Here is a 24296-nt window from a genome sequence, read left to right as displayed (position 1 = left end):
CGCTAGCATTCGATGAGACATCAACAAAGAGTGACCAAATGGGGCCGGTCGGGCCAACTGTTGCATCCAGCTCCCTAGTCTGGTCCTAAGTGATAGTACATTCGACTACGAAGTCAGTCAAAACTTGAGACTTAATGGCTAGTTGAGGCTTGAACTGAAGATCAAACTCATTGAACTCCACAGCCCGAGGCTTCGGGCTTATAAAGAATCTTTCTTAGTGGTTTATTAGTAAGGCCTTAGTTTTCGAGCTGCGACGATAACAGCGTACGCAAGCTTCTTGGCCTTCGGGTATTGAGTCTCGGCATTCCTCAATAGTTTGCTTATGTAGTAAATCAACTTCTCTAACTTGTTCTCGATCCAAATGAGAACTACGCTGAGCACCATAGGCCGAATCGAGAGGTATAGCTGCAACTCCTCTCCAGGCTCAGGCTTCGTAAGAAGCAGCGCCAAGCTAAAATAGGCCTTCAATTTTTTGAAGGAGTTTGGATAATCCTCCGTCCATTGGAACTTCTTAGTGCTTCTAAATGATGTGAAGAAAGGCAAACATCGCTCGGCTGACCTGGCGACAAACCAGCCGAGGTCGGCAATTCATTCGGTATGTCTATAGATCTCCTTAGTTGTAGTCGATGCCAACATCTCCAATAGGGTGTTTTCATACCAAGCCGAGACGTCTCACGCAGCATGGCCCCATTACGCTATCTCTGCCAGCCTTTAAACAAGGTTGGACAGATTCTCCACTCGCTAGTCCGTGAGATGCATATGCTGGGCCAGTATTTCAATGTCAAGATGCCGGCTGCTGGTTGGTGGGGGATGATCTTTGGGCACTAGTTACAAACTCAGATACTCCCAAATTCTCTCACAGGGGGTGGTCTTTAACTGATATATCAGTCTTCCACCAAACAAGTGTCGAAGCATGGCAAGACATGGGATTAATGTTCCATTCCCAATTCTTCTGGACTGAGCTAAAAGTGAACATAGCAGATTTGGCTAAACTTAGCAAACAATCCAATGAATCAGTCGAGGCATGCATTGCCCGATTCAAAAGGGAAAAGAATTAATATCATTCTAATTTACAACAGGCCGACTATGTAAAGTTGGCCCAAAACAAGCTCGGTCTAGAATTAAGAAAGAAGGTTGCGGGTCAAGAGTTCCTAGAGGATGTTCATTGGATATTTACAATAGGCCGACTGATACAGCCGCCGGTTACTACCTTATTAGGGATGTTCATTGGATATTTCAACCCTAAACTAAGGGTACTTTTGTCATTTTACTTCCCTTTTTATTTCAGAATGGAGCTCCATTTTGGGAGCATGTAATTTTTAAAAAAAATGGGTGTATAAATTAGAATCCCATTTCTTCGATGTACAGGGGTGTTTAAGGATTTTCTCCCATGCAGAGAGTTATATTTATGCTTTATTACACCTTTTTCTTTTTCTTATCACATACACATGAAGCTTTCTACAAATGGCTTGTGATGATTCCATGGCCATCGATACATCTTTGCAAGAACATGATGATGGTGATGGTCATGGAGGAGGTTGTGGTGGTGGTGGTAGTGATATCCGGATTCAGATGTCACATGTATCGGTCGATGACTGTGTTTACACCCATTTTTTAATTTGAAATCGGTCAAGTGTGATCAAGTCATAGATGATGGTGTTTACACCCATTTTTCAATTTGAAATTGGTCATGTGTGACCAAGTCATTGGTTAATGAACAACAATGTAGCAACGGTCACTTCTTTCAAGGGATAGAGACGATGGTTATTCTTAACGAATTGAAGTTCGAAATTCAAAATAGAAGTTGTTATGGAAAATTCCCTCCCAAAGATCAGTATCAGTGTTAAGCAATTACGTTAGAGATCTATGTAAAAAATAGCCACATCCAAGGAAAAGGACTCAAAATCAACGTAAAACGTGTCTTAATTTTTGTTTACATTATTTTACTTTTCCGCACTATCTTTTACTAGTCATTATTTGTAGATCAACCCAGGAGCTGATTATCCAACAAAATGAATTTGATATCATCTCTCATTAGCATTTCTCTTTAATTGTCTATCCATCGCACCGGCGTCTATTTGATCGGATTCTTGTCGAACTTCGTCTAGTCGTTTGTATTCTTCGTGCATCGACCTTAAAGCCATCACTTTGGCATCACGTCCCTTAAAAAGTCATTTTGTCTAAAAAGGCATTAGACCCCAAGGAAGAAGTGATGTTTCTCTCTTCTTCTCAATAGCTTGAAATCCAATCCTAGGAGACAAAAATCTATTGATTACCCCTTGAATTGAATTTTGGTCTTTCACATTACTAATTGGAATGCCCACGCATTCAATACACCACACACTATTTACAATCTTCACTACTTAGGTACTCAAAACAATTTTTGGCATGTCTAGTGGGACCTATCGTGTAATATGTCGCCAAATGGCTCGTAATACCAGAAGTAAAAATACCAATGACAGCATTACTAGAGTTACCAGTGACTTCACTCTTCAAACACCGTGATACAAGACATAAGGATTGATGTTAGAGAAAATCCATCTGGAGAAAATCCAGTGAATACGACACTCTCCCTAATTCGAGATAAATCTCGAGGGGAACATAATTCCAACACTCCCGTTTGGATTCGTGCTATGGCCGCAGCGATTGGACAGCATATGGATGAAAATTCTGTTAGTGATTTTGGATTTTCAAAATCATATGTTTTGCATGTTTTAGTGTTTTGGAAAATATTTTATCAAAAGCGTTTGGGAAAAAGAAAGTATTTTCTTCGAAAGATTTGCTTTTACAAAAGGATGTAGAAGTGTAGTTGAAAAGATAGTCCCGTACCGGATGAGAGAAAAGAAAGAGAAGGGCTTATAAAGCACTACACTTTTCTATTACTTGTTTGATTGCACATTGGGTTGAACCCATGGTTGGACCCGCAGGACGGTGCAACGCACCGTTCGCACACGCGCACGCGCGCGCGGCGTGGGCAATGGGCTATAGGGCGCATAGTGGCGCTTTTTTAGGCGCACTTTGCACTTCACGTCGCGAGGAGCGATTGGAGCCTTTAATTTTTCCAGATTTGATCTGCTGCCCTGTAGAGGTGTTTTTCACACTGAAAAGACACCAGGTGGTCTATAAAATGTGCAGAATTCGGTCATTTCAAATAGAAATCGAATTGGTAATTCTGATTGATGTTAGAGAAAATCCATCTGGAGAAAATCCAGTGGATACGACACTCTCCCTAATTCGAGATAAATCTCGAGGGGAACATGATTCCAACACTCCCGTTTGGATTCGTGCTATGGCCGCAGCGATTGGACAGCATATGGATGAAAATTCTAATGACTTGTCCCTAAAGGTTGTTCGGTCTACTTTCTTAATATCATCAAGCACCAATTCAACCGTATGCCCGGCAGGGTACTAGACTGATCCAGCAGCTACCATAAACTGGATCATCTGTTCATCATTCTAATGCTCTGCCAGATAGGCAATAAGGTTTGGTCAAATCCAAATGCTGGCCCGAGCAAATAGCGAATCCTATAACAGGAGGCCAATACGTTGGCCCTTCTTTATCCTTCAGAGGGAAACAAGTCAGAGTTCGGAGCTGAAAATTTTGCCATCGCCCACGACAGTTCCTAGTAACGTTGTTCCCAATATACCTATTCAACAAGTAAGGTCATCTATGGAGAATCGACCAAACCCCAAGGTTGCATGGTAAAATGAAAATTTGACCGATCTAAATGGTAGTTCACAGGTCAATAACAGGAATGGTTTTCTTGGGAAAAATAATGGAAGTCTAACCCAGAACCAACCTCAAACGTCACCACAAAATCCTCATGTAAATCCTGGTAGTGTACCATTTAACAAGGATTGGGACAACGGCACAACCTGACCCTACAATCAGTCTTAGTCAACCTCATATCGGGAATAATTAAATTCCCCATTATATCGGCCTAAATTGATATCAAATCATAGAAATGATAAAGCAAAAACTCGGTCTCATGTTTAGACCGATGAATAGGCTAGTATATAAAAAAAGATACCCCGATTGATATAATACGAACTACCCATATCCTTTAGGATTCAGGGTTCCCAAATTCACCTTAATATTCTCTCAAAAACTATTAATCCACTGCTGAATATATAGGCTATTTTACAATGTGGATAAGAGATTCATGAGACGTACAAACTCAGACTATTCTCTAATTCTCTCATAGGGGGTGGTCTTTAATCAATAAAAATTTATTTCATGACATGAATGGATAATTATACTCATGAATTTGTGTGATGTGCTTATATAGAGACACATGTTCGTCTTTAGGTAGTGTAGTAGAAATGTCATGCTCAAAGAATTCACATATCCAAGGAAGGAAGAAGATATGGCATCTTGGTTCTATGCAAGCCTTAATAATTCTTAGTTAGGAAAGAGACTGGACATCTCTTTCTGTATAAAACTAATACCAGTCTTGCCTACATGCACGTGTCGTGAGGTGACTTATCTCGATCATCTGGGCAGTGGACCCTAAGCAAGAAGAGTGTGTGCGACAATTGAATCGCACAACCGAACCGAATCAAACAAAAAACAACTTGAGGACAAGAGAGTATAAAGTTGTTCTTCCAGACAAGCTCCTTCACATGTCCTTAGACCTGAGGGATCGTATTGTTCTGTAGGCCCATTCTAGGGTCTTAGTCTATCTCATAGTGGTTCTAGTTTAAAGTCACATTCGGATAGAGCTATATCCTAGAGCAAACCTTCAAGACCAATAGTGATACTCAACAAGGGATTTTTTACCCTAAAATTTAGGGATTGGCATTTACAATTTTGTCAGAACGGTAGGCTAACCTAGCCATGCGGACTTGATAAAAGGTTTATCAAAATAGTTTATGAAACATTGAAATATTTTCAAATGATTTTACAAATGCATTTGGAGGCCGAATATTGCTTGACCAAAATGGTATACCATGAGTGGGCCAAGGGGGTAAGAGTTGTCCACCCCCCGTATGACTGAACTCAGTAAATGTAGTAAAAAAGAAAGGACTTGCACATACAAGATGTGATTAGTGATAAGATGATCTAACGGCCATCTTCAATGTTACTTCTCAATGGAGGCTACTAACCTAATGCGAGTGTAGTTTAACTACAGAGCGAGATCGCACTAGGACCCACCATATGGTTATGAAGGTTAGACAATCGGATCCCTACGACAATCCCACTTAAAACTTGAATGACCCCATAACATCCAAACAGATTAGGGTTCCACATTTTATGTAATTGCATGGACGGAAATGATTGTTAGATTAATGTGGATATTTATGAGCTCAAGCTCAGAAACAGTTTTTCCATATATATATATATATATATATATGTATATATATATATATATGTATATATCTACATATATATGTACATATATCTACATACATATATATATATACATATATATATATGTGTGTGTGTGTGTGTGTGTGGGACCCGATCCCGCGAGAGGGGAATGGCCCATGAGCCGCCTTCCTCTTTCTTGGTCTCTTGTACCCACACGATTGGCATGCGCCTTTTTTTTATTATTGATTACCCAACCAAGCCGGCAACAACAAAGCCATAGGGTGCAAACAAACGTGCAACCCAGTACCCACAAGGGCAGGGGTAAACCGCCGAGCCTAGCAAGGTGTGATTTAATTCATCCTTTCCGTGAACTTGGGATCACTAAAAGAATCTGAATTTCACACAAAGGAGAATGACAGAGTCGCCACCTAGATGAGGGATCTAGGACCCATAAATAACCAGAAATCTAGACTCATTACCTGGTTACAATAATGGAAGGTATGGGGAGTTACCACCACATGCACCATCCTCGCCCGATAATCCGGTCTTCGATACCAAAAGTTAACTCTCTTGAATTTCTTTTAAATGACTCATTTAACTCTATTGAAGTGCAAACTATGTGACATGCATTCTAAAATCTAATTTTAATGTAATTCCTAAATGTGTATCTTGATTTTCTTAATTTATTTGAATTTCAATGAAAGTTCTCCTAAAATTCTAATTTCATGAAAAGTTCTAAGTGTTTAATTACTTTTAATTTAAGGATTAATATACAAAACCCCACCACTTATGTGTGGAGCCGACTCGCGCTTGGTATGCCACTCAAGTATCCAAGTTGCCTACGTATCCCAGCCTCACTGGAATCAGAGTTGATTGTAGTTCGGTGTACCTGAACTAAGTTACTTATGTCTAACTCATCTATGACACCGATCTAGACTGGATTGACTATTTTAACAGTTTAAGAGAAATTATTTAATTCAAGTTGAAGATTTTACTATCCTAGGACTACATCTAAGATGCTATATGGTCCTATCTAAGTACAAGTCGTTCCTTAGACTAATGCAGGTTAACCTACATCCTAGGTAATTAAGTTTGTCCTAGAAAAAAATTGGGTGACTAGTGTAACTAGATCTACGGCACGGTTGCTATCCATAGCAAACGGCCGTGATGAGGCTGGACTCCCTAAAATCTAGGACACAACGTGACGTAAGTGTTTAATTACTCTAGGACTCCTAAGTAAAAGTTCTCCTAAAATTCTAATTTCATGAAAAGTTCTAAGTGTTTAATTACTTTTAATTTAAGGATTAATATACAAAACCCCACCACTTATGTGTGGAGCCGACTCGCGCTTGGTATGCCACTCAAGTATCCAAGTTGCCTACGTATCCCAGCCTCACTAGAATCAGAGTTGATCGTAGTTCGGTGCACCTGAACTAAGCTACTTATGCCTAACTCATCTATGACACCGATCTAGACTGGATTGACTGTTTTAACAGTTTAAGAGAAATTATTTAATTCAAGTTGAAGATTTTATTATCCTAGGACTTCATCTAAGATGCTATATGGTCCTATCTAAGTGCAAGTCGTTCCTTAGACTAATGCAGATTAACCTACATCCTAGGTAATTAAGTTTGTCCTAGGAAAAAATTGGATGACTAGTGTAACTAGATCTACGGCACGGTTGCTATCCATAGCAAACGGCCGTGATGAGGCTGGACTCCTAACTCTAGGACTCCCTAAAATCTAGGACACAACGTGACGTAAGTGTTCCTAAGGGCCCTCAAAAGGTTCCTACGATAGGAGACCGCAATCTAGAAGACCGCAATCCAACGGCTCCTAAGACTTTGATTAATTCAATTTTTTGATATTGGTGATTTTTAGATTGACTGATTTTTTATTTTCAAGGATTTTCGATTCCTAAATATCTAAGGGATATCAAAGGTTCTATGGTTTGCCAATTTCGGCCTCGAATCGCAACCATGGATGGGAATCGTGCTCTCAACCCTTGTATAATTTAGCACGTAAGTTATAGTATCTTATTGCTTGGCATGTTTCTCAGGATTTCCATGAACAATGGACCTCAGAGTCAATATCATACTATAATTTACGCACTCCAATTATACAGGATTAATCACAATTAGTATACGATTGTGGTTGCGATCTCGGCAGTTAGACTATCGCGGTATAGCGAATTTACATGGGAGATCTATGAATCCTAAGGTTTCTGTTTCAAACAAGTTGGAGATTAAATTCATGATGTAAAGTTAAGATGTTTTAGAGGTTTTTACTGACTTTTATGTTGATTTGCTATTAAATTATTATTTATTAACATTAAGACCAGATTGTAAGGATTACACAGAAATCCTAAGCAATCGAACTCCAAATCAGTTGAAACTTTTCCAGTAACAAGATATGGATGATTGTGGCTTACTGAAAAATTTCATGAATTTTCATTAAGATTTGATATCAATCTCCGATTTTTTAAAATTCAAATGAGTTCATACGTTAACACAGTAACTTATAGCATAGCAATTTCAAATTAATCCAAACTTTCACAGAATAGAGATATAGATGATTATAGCTTACTGAAAAATTTTCATTAAGATTTGATATCAATTTTCGATTTCTCAAAATTCAAATCAGTTCATAGATTAACACGGTAACTTATAGCATATCAATTTCAAATTAATCCAAACATTTACCGAATAAAGATATAGATGATTATAGCTTACTGGAAAATTTTTATAAATTATCATTAAGGTTTGATATCAATTCTCGATTTTTTTAAATTCAAATCAGATTATAGATTAAGACAGCAACCTATAGCATATCAATTTCAAATCAACTCAAACTCTTACAATGTAAAGGTAATCATGATATTAGATTATTGTATGACTTTCATGAATTTTTATTACGATTTGATGCCAATTGAAATTCACACAAAAATCGGATAAAACCAAAGAATTACTTAAAAAGCAAACATAATGGTATCCTAAAATCAAATAAAAAATTTCAGTAGATATATAATAGATTATAAAATTTTCTATCAAAATTTCAAAACTTAGAAATTAAATCTCCTCCATAAAATCGATTTTCAAATAGAAAATGAAAATTTATTTCCTAGGAATGGAAACCCATTTATTAAAATAAATTACAAAACCATATTAAAACTTTGCAAAACCAATTGAAAATTTTTCTCTAACATTCCAGTAACCTAAGTTACTGGTTTGTAAAGAAATTTTCTGAAAATTTACTAATTTAATATGAAAAATAATTACGGCACGTAAACCGAAGAATCGATTAGAAAACAGTAAAGAAGACATTTTTTCAAAATTTTATTCCATGACAACTTCAATTTATGATTAAACATGAGTTCTGGATAGTTTCATCAATTTTTAAAATCGTTTGATATTTATTAAAAATAATTAAAATAAATTAAAATCCAATTAAAAATCAAAATATTACAAATATTTTATGGTGAACTGAAAATCCAAAAATCGGTTTGGAAAAATATTGACCCATTTTCCATTTTATTCTTCAAGAAATAACCCTTTGCAAGGTTATCTTTCGAAAAATAAAACGGAAAATAAAACCGTGGTCCAAGATTTCACTTTCCAGTAGTTTTGAAATTTTTATTAACCTAAAAAAAATTCATTTTTTGAAAAAGATTATGTTTTCAAACACTTGCCTTGAAAATTGAATTTAAACTCATATTGAAGAATAAAGAAAGAAAATTAATATTTATATGGAGAAAAACTAATTTTTTGTTGAAATTTTAGATTTTGAAAACCTTTAATCTATACTATAACATACTGGAATTTCAAAAGAAAACTCATTGATTTGATATTTCAAAAATAAAACCCTAGCATGAATGTTCTAATTCGCAAAAAAGAGAGATCATTACCGTTGATTGCAATCCTTGTCTCTAGGGTTGGTGATCCGAGATATACATTTTGTTCAACCCTTTTATACACTCAAAAAGATCCAAAGAACACTCCAATAATCCTTAATTATATGATGCCTTGGAGAAGAAGAAGAAGTTCAAGAACCCCTTTTGTGAAGAACACTTGAGAGAGAGATGAACACACTTGAAGAGATAAATGAATTCGAAGGAGGAAGAGAGAAAGGGATGAATTTTCTAGAGCCAGGCCAAAGGTTTTGTTTGCTTTGTTTTTATAGAAAAAGTAAGGGTTAGATTGGATTTGGAAGTTTCCAATGTGAGGACTCCTACCTTTAGTTAGTTTCTAATTCTCACCTATGGCTTGCTTTTCCTTTACCTTCTAAATTATATTACTTCTAATATTGATTTTTTGCAAGCCAAGTAATGCTAAATTACACAATGAAGATCATTCAAGATCAATCTAAAAGTCTTCTCACATAGGAAACTATCTTTTATGAATGATTTTCATCCAAAAAAGACTGTCCGACGTTTGAGCTCATGTTTGACCTATTTAGAGACTGATTCAGAAAAAGTCATAAAGTAGAAACTTGTAAATCTTTTTGAGACGTTCGAAACAAGTATATTTGTAATTTTTTTAGACAAAAAGATAAAATATTATGGCAGTTTTAGTAACCTGACCATACAAGCCCTTTCTAATTATAACTCTTTCTTTCTTTATTATTTTTCTAAAACAAATATGATGTCACCAACCACCTCATCCCATGTTGGATTTTTTTGCATGTGGCCTCCTCATGTGGGGCGTCCACTTATGTGGCCGACTCACATGGGTGGGTCCATGTGGACCCCACCTTGTGGGCTTTAGCCCAATAGGCCTTATGACAAGTATTTTGGGTTTTTTTCAATGAAAATTCAATAAAATCTTTTAAATTCAAATTTTTTATTGATGAACCCAACCCATATGATATTTATACTGCACTCCTAACACGTGATCGAACCATCTTTTTTTGGGAAAATAACTTTTCGGACCAAAATGGCCCTATTTGACCATTGCACATCCAAATGCGACCAAAATACCCTCAAATTGGTTCACCCCTAAAGGAAAAAATAAAAAAAATGGAAAGTCTTTGTGGTCAAACATCAAAAATAGAAACTTTTAAAGTTGGGTCCTTTCGGTGAGCAATATCAAACAAGATCATTTGGTATCCCCTGAAAATACCCAAAATGCTCTCAACACTAAGAATTTTCAAATTAAACGAAACCCCTGAGAAATTCTAAATTTAGTAGGTTTTTCAAAATTCAGGAAATCATTCTTAATCTCTCAGACACCTTTCGGGGATCAAAAGAATTACATAGAAAAATACCAAATTACCCCGAGGTGCAAGAATTTGGCGAGACTAGGGAAAATCCTGAGAAATTTCAAAAATAGCAGATTTTTGAAAATTTATGAACGGACTCAAGATTTTTTAGACACAACTTATGGACCAAATATGACATGTTCGAAATGTCTAAAATACTCCCGAAGTACAAAACTAAGATAAAACCTTAAGATATCTAAATTTAGCAGGTTTCCCAAATCTTACGAAATTACTCCTAATTTATCATGAGATGATTTTGGATACATGAGGAATAATTGAAATATTCCTAAGATGATGAAAATGTGGAAGTCCCATGAGTTTATAAAAATAGCAGATTTCCAAAACACTTGAGATTTTCGAGGATTCTTTAGTCAAACTTTAGAGATAATCTCAGGCACACTAGAAATGACCAACACAACCCCCAATATACCCAAATTGGAAAAAAACCCAGAGAGTTTCTAAAAATAGCAGCTTTTTCAAAATTCGTAAAATCACTCAAGATTTCTCAAATATAACTCGGGGGTCAAACGGGACACATCGGGAGTGACCAAAATACCCATGTATCGTAAAAATGGGCAAAAATGAGGGGAACCTTGAAAATTCTAAAGATAGCAGATTTTTCAGTTGCTTGGAAACTTGAATTTTCATCTTCTAGATACCATTGGAAAATCCTAGAAATCTTTAGGATCGCGAATTAACTTCAGAATTCCTTCAACGAGGCGAAATCTACCCTAAAATGCACAGATGCCTAATCCTAGGTGGAATACGGACTCGAAACTTGACAAACTACCGAATCTTTTGCTTTTTTAAAGTGTAGCAAAATGGGGTTGTCTACGATATATATATATATATATATATATATATGTATATATGTGTGTGTGTGTGTGTGTGTGTGTGTGCATGTCTTTATTAGGTAAGTAACAAGAGACTGTAAGAGAATTTTTCGAGAACGAAATTGGAGACGTATAACTCCCATTTTATGCGAGTTAATAATTAATTAAATGGATAATTAATTATTAATTAATTATTTATTTATTATACCTTATTATGTATTATTAATATGATTAATAATAAGTATAATAATGTGAAATCCAAATGAGGATAGTTATTCCCAAACAGCTTTTGCAAAAGTTGCGGAATTAGAACGGAATTGGGAATTGAGAATTGGGATAGTACTGCACTTTGGATAAGGTTGGTGGGGCCCACCACACACCCAAAACAATTGAAGAGCTGGAGAAACATTTCCATATGCTCAAGGACTTTAAGTTGCACTCAAACTCCAACTCTCATTCGCAACGAGGTAACCCTTTATCTCTCTTGTTTCTTGTATTGGCTCAAGTTTCGGGTGAAAACTTGAGAGAAAGACGTTGTATTACTTATTTGATTAGTGGATATTTCGTCGGTTTCGCCCCGTGGTTTTTCCCTCTTCGTTGGAGGGTTTTCCACATAAATCTTTGTGTTCTTTTGTGTGATTGCTCTCTTGTTGGTTTGATTTCTTTAATCCACATATTTATTTGCTTCGTAATTAAAGTGGGTTTTTTTCGGCGAAAAACCCAACAAGTGGTATCAAAGCTGAAGTTGTTTGGAAGCATAGTTGTTTGCGTGGATTGAGATGGAGAGTTCTTCAGGAACCATGATCAAGCTTACAGGATTAAATTGAATATTTGAAAACCAAAGATGGAGGATATTCTTTATTGTAAGGATTTGTATGAACCCATTGAAAGTGATAAGGCCAAGCCGACTGGCATGTCTGATAAAGATTGGAAAAAATTGAATAGAATGGCAATTGGACATATTAGGCAATGGTTGGATGACAGTGTATTCCACCATGTGTCAAATGAAACATCTGCACATTCTCTTTGGACAAAGTTAGAGGGTCTTTATGAGAGAAAGACTGCCGGAAACAAAGCTTTTCTAATTAAAAAGCTTGTGAACTTGAAGTTCAAAGAAGGTGGTTTGATTGCAGAGCATCTGAATGAAGTTCAGAGCATAGTGAACCAGTTGTCTTCAATGAAGATAGTGCTAGATGATGAGTTGCAGGCATTGTTACTTTTGAGTTCGTTACCTGACAATTGGAAAACTTTGGTGGTTTCACTTAGTAACTCTGCTCCAGATGGTGTTCTTATCATGAGTCAAGCTACTAGTAGTTTGCTTAATGAAGAGACTAGAAGAAAATCAATGGGTACAAACCATGCACAGGCTCTTGTCACAGAGAACAGGGGTAAAAGTAAAAGCAGACGGTCAAAAACTTATAACATATCCAAAGATATGTCGAATTCAAGAGAGAAGAAAAAATGCTTCCACTGTGACAAAGAGGGTCATATAAGGAAGAATTGTTGGGTTTACAAAAGAGAACAAAAAGAAGGTAAAAATCAGAAAAAGGATGATGATAAAGACACTATGGCTACCGTGTCTAATGAAGATGTGATAACACTCTCTTTTGGAGAAGAAGAGTGTTTATATGTTGCAGATCAGGGTATGGAGCGGGTTGTTGATACAGGTTCTTCTTACCACGCTACTCCCAACAAGGAGTTCTTCACTTCATATAAAGCAGGAGACTTTGGTATGGTGAAGATGGGCAACACTAATCTCTCAAAGATTATTGGAATTGGTGATGTACACATAAAAACCAATGTTGGGTGCACTTTGACTTTGAGATATATGCAGCATGTTCCTGATATGCTCCTTAATCTGATTTATGGGATAGCAATGGATAGGGAAGGTTATGAAAGCTACTTTGGTAAGGGAGCTTGTAAGCTCGCCAAAGGTTCACTCGTTGTTGCAAAGCGGAAGGTTTGTTGCACATTATACAAGACTTATGCAAAAGTGTGCAAGGATATGGTAAATGTTATTGAAGACAGTTCTCCTAGCTTGTGGCATAAGAGGCTTGCTCATATGAGTGAGAAGGAGTTGCAGATTTTGGCAGCCCAAGGGTTCCCATGGGTCTAATCATTCACCTTACCTCTTATTTTGATGCTAGCAAACTCAAATTGAATAGCATTTATGGACTAATGTATTGCTTTAGATGTTGTGTTGTATACAGGAATTTCATGTCATAATCGCGAGTACACAACTCTTCACAACACATGGCTTGTGGATCAAGGAGCAAAGGAACCACGAGCTTGCACCTATAGTAAAGGCATCCTCATTTGAAGATGTTCAAATCAAGAAGCTCATCATGAAGATCCCACAAGTTCCCTAAGCAAGTGTCAAGAAGGAGCTTGGAGTTGAACATGCCATTGGTGACACCTCATGTACCATGCAACATGCATTGAAGATTGGAGGACAAGTCACAAGAGCCAAACAAGGTCAAGAAGTTCACTCACAAGCCGAAGAAGTCTAAGAAAGTGCAAAGGAGCCAAGACATTCCAAGAAGACTCACGGTATTCATTTTTAGAATGTATTTGGAGTCCTCTTGATTTTATGTTTAAATGCACTTTCAAAAGGTTTTCAAATGGTTTTCATACTTAACTTTTTACATCTTTGAAAACCATACACACACCCAAAAATGTGTTTGAAAACCTAGGACTTAAGCCCAAAGACCATGGCCCAAAGCCCCTAAATTTTAAAGTTAAAAATAGACTTTTAGACAAGGCCGGTCGACCAGGCTATGCCGGGTGACCACGGGATGGAAGCTGGAATTCCAGAACATCTCGAAAATTATCGGGCCGGTCGACCGCGGATATGTGTCTGTTTCAAAACGGAACAATCTGTCATGGGTTTGGGCGGGCGACCGCAGTGGGTCGGTCGACCGAGATAGGTTTTATGAGCCGAATTTTTGAGGAAACAGGTTGATCTCGTCGGACCACCTCCATGGGGCCGGTCGACTGCGACGGTAAGGAATTTGAAAATAAAAAAAGGGCACCCGATAGGGGCGGGCGACCGCAATGGCTCGGTCGACCACACCGGTCGAGCAAACTAGTCATTGGGGCATTTTCAGCTTGACTTTTTCAAGCCAGTTATTTACAATTTTACCCCAAATGGTCATATTTTCAAAGAGAAAACATTTCCTACACACTTGTGTAGGTAAGTTACCTACACACTAGCTTAAAATACAGTGGGGGCCCACATTGTTTGGGTGATCCAAACCATTCATTTGAATGGTCCTCACTGAGATAGGGTGTCCACAAAAAATCAGATCCATAGGATCATCCCAACCCTACGATTTGTGGAGGTAAAATGGACGTGTATGAACCTTCACAAATTAGTCCATTTTTTGCCTCCATAGTTTGAATGGTTGGGATGATCCTATGGATCTGATTTTTTGTGGACACCCTATCTATGTGAGGACCATTCAAATGAATGGTTTGGATCACCCAAACAATGTGGGCCCCCACTGTATTTTAAGCTAGTGTGTAAGTAACTTACCTACACAAGTGTGTAGGAAATGTTTTCTCATTTTCAAATACAATACATATACATCATTAAAATCTATCTCTACAAGCTTTTGAACATTTGAGAAAGATCAAATCCCATTTCTTTTGAGCTTCAACTTTTCAATTCAAAAACAAAATCTCTTTGAGCTTGTATTTCTACATCTTTTCAAGAGGTACTTCATAGGGCTTTTACTTTGCTATTCTTTTGGAGTGATTATGAGCTTGAATGTTGTAATCAGCCTACCAAGAGGCATGAGAGTTTTTTTTATTTTTCTTTGTTCTTCATTGAGGGTCTTCTCTTCGGCTCGTTAAGAATTGTGAAGATGAGGGTCTCCTTTTCGGCCATTAAGAAAGGTGAAGAAGGCTTCGTGCAGATGGGCTTTGCTTTGGCCCTTGAGAGTGGAAAAGCTTGGTCATGTAATGGCTCATTAATCCGGCGTTGAAGGATGATCGAGATAGTGGAACTCACGTGCGGACGTGAAGAGTGGAGTAGGTCTTGTGATAGACCGAACCACTATAAATCTTGTGTTCATTGTCTCTCTCTCTCTCTCTCTCTCTCTCTCTCTTCCTTTCCTTCTCTTTCACGTGTGGTGATTGGTAATCTCTAACCCTAACTTGTTTATTGTTTTAATGGAACAAGAGTTAGTAAATGCACTTGAATTAAATGTATAAACCCTAATTGCAATTATATATCTATTTGAACAAGGGTTAGCAAATGTGCAAGATTAGATTGTCAAAACCCTAGCTTTCACTAATATTCCTATTTGAACAAGGGTTAGATTAATTAGTGCTTAATTAAATGGATTAATTTTTAATCTTCCCGAACTAAGCCTAAAATTTCTAATTGACCAATTCCCCCCTCTTGCGTTGTCACACCCGTATTTCATTTGGTATCAAAGCTAAGGCTCTTAAAGAGATTTTTTAATTTTAAAAATCTACAAGAGAAAAGATCTGTGACAATCCATATGGATTTTGAGAGAGGCCGATCCACCATAATTCCTCTACTCTTTGATGGAATGAATTATGGAGCTTGGAAAGCACAAATGCAAGCCTATCTCAAATCCATAGATCATGACATTTTAGATGTCATTGATGAGGGAATTTATTTTTCAAGGAAATGCAGTGAAGGTGATATGAAATTATTTTCCTTGAACTCAAAGGCTATGATCTTATTGTGTTGTGGTTGAACTCCAAATATTTTTTACTGTGTTTCAAATTGCATCAATGCAAAAGATATTTGGTCTTCATTAGAAAACACTTTTGAGAAAAATATTTGTCTCTTTTCAAATGATAAAATTTATTGTCAAAAAGAGACTTTACAAAAATCTTTTGCAAAAGAAAATCCTTCCAAACTTTCTATTTCCGATTTGAAAATTCAAGTTGAAAATTTAAAATTGGAAATAACTGAAAGTTTGAAAAGAATCGAGAAATTAAGTCAATTGAGCATTTTTTTTATAAATAAAAATATTGACTTAATTCTAAGATGCAATGCCTTTGGGAAAGAAATTAAAAGCCTTGAATTCAAAAACATTGAATTTGTTGAAAAATATAAACATGTTTGTGAAAATGAAGATCAAATAAATAAAAAACTCTCTATCAAGAATCAAAGACTTCAAGAAGAAAAAGATAAACATACTTCTAATTCTTGTGATTCTAATTATTCCACATCTACCTATTATGGTAGATCTGGACATCACAATTCTGAGTGTAAGCTTAGAATTGTGAAATCTATAAAGTTTGTTTGGATAAGAAAAGGTACACTCCCACAAACAAACTTGGATGGAACCAAAGGGATTTGGGTTCTAAAAGAATCCCTCTAAACTAATTAGTGAACGAGTTAGTTTAGTAGCTATGCTAAATTGTTTTATCATTCATTCATGCTAGACACCTTACTTTATTGAATATTCTTTGTATCTAGTTTTCATGAGCTTAATGATCACATTTTTTTCTTGCTATAGTGTAAATGTATTTCAATGATATATTTTATCTTAGACTATATTTATGTGCTTTATTGAATATATTTTTTTGAATTAGCCTATGTAAGTGCAAATCACATCACTTGTGCACTTAGCATCCACAAGAAAATTCACAATAGAAATTGAAATGTGAAAACCATAGAGATGCTTTCTTGAGAATTGACCACCCTTTTTGCCCTCGAGTTCAAATTGATCTTTTAAGTTCATTCCCTTCATTCTTGAACTCTATTGAGGACAATTGTGGCATTTGCTAGATCTTTGTATATTCAACTTAGGAATAATATCATTTCTAGCAAAATTGAGTGTTAAAAGTCATGTCTAAGAAAATTCACTCAAATCCTTTCTTAGACATCTCATTTGACCTAGGTGGGTAAGTTTGTTTATTACTATGCACCTAGTTGTCCTTCTAACTCACTCTTATGTGCTTAATGATTATCATTAAGTGCATAAGAAATCTTGATGGGTTAATTGATGTATTCCAAAAAGCTTAAAATGAATATCCTCTAATGACTAAGATAAAACTATCTAGTCATAGTAGTTTATTTTTGAATGCATGTGTCAAAGGTGTTCATCACTTGACATTCTCTAGAAGTCCTTGAGTTTTTCTCTACAGTCCTGCATGAATATTTTTTTTATAAAGAATTGAAAATGAGTCTAGATTCAATGTGTGAAACTCAATTGAGTAAAATTGAAAATGTCATAGGAATCTAGTATATCTGTTGGGCAGTTACTCATTGTAGTGGTTATCATGTAACACATTGTGATGGAAACACTTGTATCCCACACATCTTGGTTTTCCATGGGCCTTTTGCACTCTGTGCTTAAATGCCCTATCTTATATATAGTGGTTTGTGGATGTAGGCATAGATGTTTGGACCATGAACTTTATGAGTCATATCTCTTAGGTCCAAACTTTGTAGACTATCCATGGAGGCTTTAAATGCCATATCTTGATCATATTTACCCATAAGTGATATATTATCACTTGCATGAGCCATGGATGTCTCTCTTAGACATAATCATTTATAGTCTACTTATCATCTGTCTGAATCCTATAGATTTGTGCTAAATAGACATATGTATAGAATCTATAGTTATTTCCCCCTGTGTGGTATTAGCTACATGGTAAAGATGGTAAACTTAAATTTAAAAAGCACTCAATTGGTACTCTTAGTCCTCTTACCTAGTAAGATGGAGAATGTACACTCACCTTTAATTAAAACACTAATTTTTTTGGCTTGTAGCCAACATCTTAACCATGATAAGTCATATGTGCCTTGTATGCTATACATATATATATATATACATATATATATGCACATATTTAGGGGGAGCATAGTCTGCTAGGCTGTCATTTCACTCGATATTACTTGATTTCTCCTAGCAATCATACATTAGTAGCCCAAGGGTGGTTTGAAAACCATTCACCTTTAAATCTCTTTGATATCTCTATGGTTGGATAGCCCTTTAGATTCATACAATATATAAGTCTTTAACAAACGTAGAGCTATACATGCTCAATGTCTGTCTATCCATCTTATCATATGATGTTTGATGTGCATCACATATGATAAATACACTCATGTGGAGCCACATTGCTCCATATGTGTTGTAGTTGGGTCTTATCCTATTTTTTAAATTTGATATCATCTCTCATCTTTTGAGAAGATCCCTTTGCATGTGCTTCAGTGCCATATCTTCTCTAGCCATATACTTATCTTGGATAGACTTATATGTTTCTATCTCTGCCAATGATAAGTATCTTGTTCTAGAGTTTGAAAAATCTCTAGAACCCTTCTTCATTGGACAATGCTTGAGATGATCATCTCATTGTCTATGAAGTAATCTCTTATCATGTATTTTTTAATGAAAATATTTTATCATGATAAGATCCAATGGTTGTGCTTTTACATTCATATCTAAGCCATTGTATATTGTCAAGCCTTGCATTATAAGAATTATCAAAGGCCAATGATAATTTCCTGGAAGAGGGATGATTTAAAAATATTTTTGAGTTTGTCATGTCCCATCATCTCTTCCAAGATTCTAGCTTTAGAGGATTCCACTCAAATCATATGTCCTTCTTAGCTTGTCTGTGGTACTTGTCTCCTTCCATAATGCCAAATGTAATAAGATTGTAGATGTACTCAATTTTTCTCTGTCCTTCTCTACATTCTTTCTCTGTGAAAGATGAACAGGGACTAAGAAAATTGAAGATTCATGTCTAAAGGCTGGCATGTGCACTTCATGCTCATCCTCTCATGGATGACTCTTGTTGAAGGAGAAGATTTAAAGCAAATACTTAATCTCTCAATCTAGAAAGATTTGTCAAATGATGCCCCCTTACATGGAAGAAAGGGTCAAGCATTGATCTAAGCTCTTCTAAACATTCATCAGTAGAAGAGTTCCGGATAGAAGAAAAGAAGTTCAGTTTTACTTCTTTCGAGAGATTTCTAAATACCACTTTTATCATTTCTTGAAGTGATAAAAGAAATGTGGTATTAATCTTACATTTTGATATGTATATTGAGTTTTATGGTTCTTATCTATGTATACATGATCTTTTGGTTGCGATGGATATGTATCTCATTGATTTCATTCTATTATCCATGTGTTTATTAGACCATCTGCCTTAAACTCATATCTTCTGTCTAATAATCATCCATTAGTATTCAAAGTATGATTGTTTTATGAATGGAGCAATCCAAATGGTTAAAGGTGATTAATTAAATCATGGGTTCTATGTGCCTTGAACTATCACAGTTAGTTTAGATGCACATAGTCAGGGGGAGTTTTAACTTGCAAATCCTTTAGGGGAAAGCAACTTGAACTCAAAAGTTATTTTATAATTCTGAGCATGTTCATGCTCAGGAAGAGACTTGTCTGCCCTATGACAAGAAAACCCCCATTCGAAGCAACTTGTGAACCCAAATGGTTATCCCATCAATCTGAGCATATTCTTGCTCAGGTAGAGACTCATCTCCTTGCAAGTTACAAATGAAGCCCAAGTGTTTAAATCGCTCACATTTTCAACCATGTTGCCTTGTCATGCCCTATCACATAGGTTTCTCCTAGTGCTAATGACAAATAAAGGGGCGGAAGCTAAATTGTTTCATATTCATGTTTAATAGATCATTGTGATATGCTCACAATATCTATTGCCCCCTTTACTTGTGCTTTTCATACAAATCTTTAGATCAAAATATTAAAAAAAATCTCCTTATCATGCACTTTACCTTGTTTTATATTTTGATAAGCATTATATGAGCATAAATGTTATATCATATACCATATATATAGCTTATATAAGCTATTATTATCTTGACACCCCCCTTGCACTTTCACTTGCATATCCCTACCTTTTTGCTGTTGCCAAAAGGGGGAGAGTTTTGGGAATTGATTAGGTAGTCCATATTTTGTATGCACCACATGATTTACATTATCCTTTTGTACTTGTCCATATAGTGAGGGGAAGCATTGCTTTATGGTTTATAGTATTTAATGCTTATTCATCTATTTGTTTAATATCTCTTACCTCCCTAATCAATTTGTTTGCCATCATAAAAAATGGAGAGAATGTAAGCCCAAGAGTTCCCATGGGTCTAATCATTCACCTTACCTCTTGTTTTGATGCTAGCAAACTCAAATTGATTAGCATTTATGGACTAATGTGTTGCTTTGAGATGTTGTGTTGTATACAGAAATTTCATGTCATAATCATCATTACACAATTCTTCACAACACATGGCTTGTGGATCAAGGAGCAAAGGAACCAAGAGCTTGCACCTATAGTAAAGGCATCCTCATTTGAAGATGTTCAAATCAAGAAGCTCATCATGAAGATCCCACAAGTTCCCTAAGTAAGTGTCAAGAAGGAGCTTGGAGTTGAACATTCCATTGGTGACACCTCATGTACCATACAACATGCATTGAAGATTGGAGGACAAGTTACAAGAGCCAATCAAGGTCAAGAAGTTCTCTCACAAGCCGAAGAAGTCCAAGAAAATGTAAAAGAGCCAAGACATTCTAAAAAGATTCATGGTATTCATTTTTAGAATGTATTTGGAGTCCTCTTGATTTTATGTTTAAATGTACTTTCAAAAAGTTTTCAAATGGTTTTCATACTTAACTTTTTACATCTTTGAAAACCATACACACCAAAAAATGTGTTTGAAAACCTAGGACTTAAGCCCAAAGACCATGGCCCAAAGCCCTTGAATTTTAAAGTTAAAAATGGAATTTTACACAAGGTCGGTCGACCAGGCTATGCTGGGCGACCGCGGGAAGGAACCTGAAATTCCAGAACATCTCGAAAATTATCGGGTCGGTCGACCGGGTCAAGCCGGGCGACGGCGGATATGTGTCTGTTTCAAAACAGAACAATCCGTCATGGGTTTGGGTGGACGACCGCCGTGGGTCGGTCGACCGAGATAGGTTTTATGAGCCGAATTTTTGAGCAAACAGGTTGGTCTCGCCGGACGACCGCCATGGGGCCGGTTGACCGCGACGGTAAGGAATTTGAAAATAAAAAAAGGGCGTCCGATAGGGGCGGGCGACCGCGATGGCTCGATCGACCGCCGCGGTCGAGAAAACTAGCCAATAGGGCATTTTCAGCTTAACTTTTTCAAGCCAGTTATTTAAAGTTTTACCCCAAACGGTCATATTTTCAAATACACTATATATCATTAAAACATATCTCTACAAGCTTTTGAACATTTGAGAAAGATCAAATCCCATTTCTTTTGAGCTTCAACTTTTCAATTCAAAAGTAAAACCTCTTTGAGCTTGTATTTCTACAACTTTTCAAGAGGCACTCCATAGGGCTTTTACTTTGCTATTCTTTTGAAGTGATTATGAGCTTGAATGTTGTAATCAACCTACCAAGAGGCATGAGAGTTTTTATTTTTCTTTGTTCTTTATTGAGGGTCTTCTCTTCGGCCCGTTAAGAATATGAAGATGAGGGTCTCCTCTTCGGCCCGTTAAGAAAGGTGAAGACGGCATATGAGAGTTTGTCCTCACGCCGAAGGCTTCGTGCAGATGGGCTTTGCTTTGGCCCTTGAGAATGGAAAAGGTTGGTCATGTAATGGCTCATTAATCCGGCTTTGAAGGATGATCGAGATAGTGGAACTCACGCACGGACGTGAAGAGACGAGTAGGTCTTGTGATAGACCGAACCACTATAAATCTTGTGTTCATTATCTCTCTCTCTCTCTCTCTCTCTCTCTTCCTTTCCTTCTCTTGCACGTGTGGTGATTGGTAATCTCTAACCCTACTTGTTTATTGTTTTAATGGAACAAGGTTTAGTAAATGCACTTGAATTAAATGTATGAACCTTAATTGCAATTATATATCTATTTGAACAAGGGTTAGGAAATGTGCAAGATTATAATGTCAAAACCTTAGCTTTCATTAATATTCCTATTTGAACAAGGGTAAGATTAATTAGTGCTTAATTAAATGGATTAATTTTTAATCTTCCCGTAATTAAGCCTAAAATTTCTAATTGACCAATTCACCCCCCATCTTGGGTTGTCACACCCGTATTTCAGCACAGAAGGCATTAATTCCATTCGTCAAAGGTATGCATCTTGACCCTTTTGATGATTGTTTATTTGATAAACAACATAGGGTCACTTTTGTTACGTCCTTAGAAAGAAAATATGATGTTTTAAACATGGTTTATTCTGATGTGTGTGGTCCATTTGAGGTGGAATCCCTCGGTGGCAATCAGTATTTTGTCACTTTTATTGATGATGCATCGAGAAAAGTGTGGGTTTATTTTTTGAAAACAAAAGACCAGGTGTTCCAATATTTTCAGAGATTTCATGTCATGGTAGAAAGGAAGACAGGAAAACCTTTGAAGTGCCTATGTACTACTAGCGGGGGAGAGTATACATCAAAAGAGTTTGAACATTATTGTTCTAAACATGGTATAAGACATGAAAAGATAGTTTATGGTTCTCCACAGCATGATGGGGTGGCAGAAAGGATGAACCACACTATTAGTGAGACAGTCAGATGCAAGGTGAAGATGGCTAAGTTGCCAAAGTCATTTTGGGGTGAAGCAGTTCGCACTACTTGCTACTTAATTAACAGGTCTCCCTCTGCTGCGTTGGATTTTGATATTCCAGAAAGAGTGTGGACAGGAAAAGATGCTTCCTACTCTCATTTGAGGGTATTCGAGTGTAAAGCTTTTGCTCATATGCCCAAAGAGCAAAGGTTGAAACTTGATGATAAAGTTTATCCGTGCATATTTGTGGGCTATGGAAATGAAGAATTTGGCTAATGACTATGGGATCTTGAAAAGAAGAAGATAGTTAGAAGCAGAGATGTTGTGTTTCATGAGGACCAAACTTTTGCAGATTTTGAGAGGGTTGAAGACCTTAAAGGTACGAGTGTGGTTGATGGTATTATTGATCTTACATCTATTCCTTCTCCATTCGAGCATGTTACACATGGGGGAGACGTGTAAGAAGATGGTAGTGATCATGGATCAGATGCAGGTGGTCATGATACTATAATAGATCATGAGCAGGGGGGCAAACCCTACAGACAGAGATAGTAGAATCTCAGGTTAGAAGATCTACTAGAGAGCATTGGCCATCAACGAGATATCCTACCTCTGATTATATATTAGTTACTAGTGAGGAGGGGCCAGAAAGGTTTCAGGAGATACAATCTCATAAAGGCAAAGAATACTTGGCAATAGTGGAATGGTTTTTCAGGAACCGATGGATCCGTGGATGTGATCGAAACACGGTTGGTGCAGTTGAAGGGTATTCGTACTGACAAGAATCCGTTTGATATGTTGACTATGATTGTTTCCAAAGGAAAGCTTGAGCTATGCCGAGACATAGCTCTTATGGACTCCAAGTGAGAGCCAAGGTTGGTGTCTCCTCTTCATGAGTCTGGAGGGGGAGATTGTTGTGGGTCCAGCCCATGTGTAGGCCCCACACGCACTACACCCACGAGTCCTATTGATATAGGAAATAAGAACTTCCCTATGGTAAAAAGGAATTACGAAAAAAGAGTGCCGTGAGTTGTTGTATCGGTGTGTGACGGTGGGTGTGTGAAAAAAAATATTAAAAAACACACAAAAAAAAAGGACAGGCATGCCGTGAGTAGGGTTGTTGCCGTTTTTTGAATGAAGAGAGAATAGAAAGAAACAAAAAGAAAGAGAGAGAGAGAGAGAGAGAGAGAAGAAGAAGAAGAAGAAGAAGAAGAAAAGCAAGGGTTTTTTCTTAGTGGCTTTAGTGGGGTTTTGTATGGGACCAAAACCAAGGTTTTGGAGCGCTCTTCTTGGAGATTTTTCACCGTGCCGTTGGATCCTCTCGTTGCACGGAGACTTCGCGAGGATTTAGATTTCTTCGAGTTGAA

This window comes from Tasmannia lanceolata, unplaced genomic scaffold (assembly GCF_043159265.1).
Source record: "Tasmannia lanceolata isolate RefF3 unplaced genomic scaffold, GAP_Taslan_0.1 ptg000020l, whole genome shotgun sequence".
Taxonomy (NCBI): Eukaryota; Viridiplantae; Streptophyta; class Magnoliopsida; order Canellales; family Winteraceae; genus Tasmannia; species Tasmannia lanceolata.
This window is presented reverse-complemented; position numbering follows the sequence as displayed.